Source organism: Gossypium raimondii, chromosome 6 (genome assembly GCF_025698545.1).
Source record: "Gossypium raimondii isolate GPD5lz chromosome 6, ASM2569854v1, whole genome shotgun sequence".
In the NCBI taxonomy this organism is placed as follows: Eukaryota; Viridiplantae; Streptophyta; class Magnoliopsida; order Malvales; family Malvaceae; genus Gossypium; species Gossypium raimondii.
The window spans coordinates 14507953-14509113 of record NC_068570.1 but is presented as its reverse complement, the minus strand read 5'-3'; the positions used below and the strand labels follow the sequence as shown (position 1 = coordinate 14509113).

Sequence of the window (1161 nt, the reverse complement as noted above, 5' to 3'; positions counted from 1 at the left end):
CTCTACTCACCATAGCTATACTATTGTTCGACAGGTGTGCTTGTCTTTGTTGTAATTATAGTTAGTTTAGTGATCATCAATTTTTTGGCGCCGTTGTCGGGGACTAAAATATTAGGTACACTTTATTTTTATTAATTTAGCAATTTATTTTTATTGCATTTTATTTTTGTTTTTAGTTTAATTTTTGTTTTCTAATTTTTCTTTTATTTGCTTCTGGCAGGTTTCTTTAGTTTATGACTAGAAGAAACCCATCGGGACCATTATTATTTGATAGTGAGATTGAACGTACAGCTCGCAGAAATTGTAGAGAAGCAAGGCAAAGTCAACAGAATATAGTAGACGGGCAAGAGGACGTTGTTATTGTTATTGAGGAGATGGGTGATAATCGGAATAATCAGCTACCTCCTATAGTTGCTGCGAATCCGGATCCTGCCCCTCGTACTATGCACGATTATGCCAAGCCCACTCTAACTGGGGCTGAATCGAGTATTGTGAAACCCACCATTGCTGCGAATAATTTCAAACTGAAGCCGAACACTAATCAGATGGTACAATAGTTTGTTTAGTTCGATGGTTTACAGGACGAAGATCCAAATACTCATTTGGCTAACTTTCAAGAAGTTTGCGATACTTTCAAGATTAATGGCATTTCTGATGATGCCATTCACTTACGGTTGTTTCCCTTTTTGTTGAAGAACAAAGCTAAACAGTGGTTGAATTCTTTACCACGAGATTTTATCACTACATGGGATCAAATGACCGAGAAATTCTTACTAAAGTACTTTCCACCAGCTAAGACAGTAAAGTTGAGGAATGATATCTCTTCCTTCATTCAAATTGATTTAGAAACCCTATATGATGCATGGAAGAGGTATAAGGATTTATTGAGAAGGTGCCCTCACCATGGGTTACCTCTATGGCTACAGGTTCAAACCTTCTACAACAGTTTGAATCTCTTAACTAGGTAATTGATCGATGCAGCAGCCGGTGGTACTTTCAACAATAAAACACTTGAAGCTGCTTATTAGTTTATAGAAGAAATGACACTGAATAATTATCAGTGGCAAGTCCTGAGAACAAACCCGATGAAAGTAGCTGGTGTTTTCAACTTAGATGCGATCACCATGTTATCGAATAAAGTAGAACTTTTAAATAAGAAAA

The 1161-nt window shown here is 36.7% G+C and overlaps 1 non-coding gene across 1 annotated transcript; it reads right to left on the bottom strand.

Annotated features, from left to right (window-relative positions):
- Positions 1-803: 803 nt before the first annotated feature.
- Positions 804-910, bottom strand: LOC128042235 (small nucleolar RNA R71). The gene has a single exon (XR_008197441.1). It is a non-coding gene; the product is annotated as a small nucleolar RNA R71 (small nucleolar RNA).
- Between the last annotated feature and the right edge of the window lie 251 nt (positions 911-1161).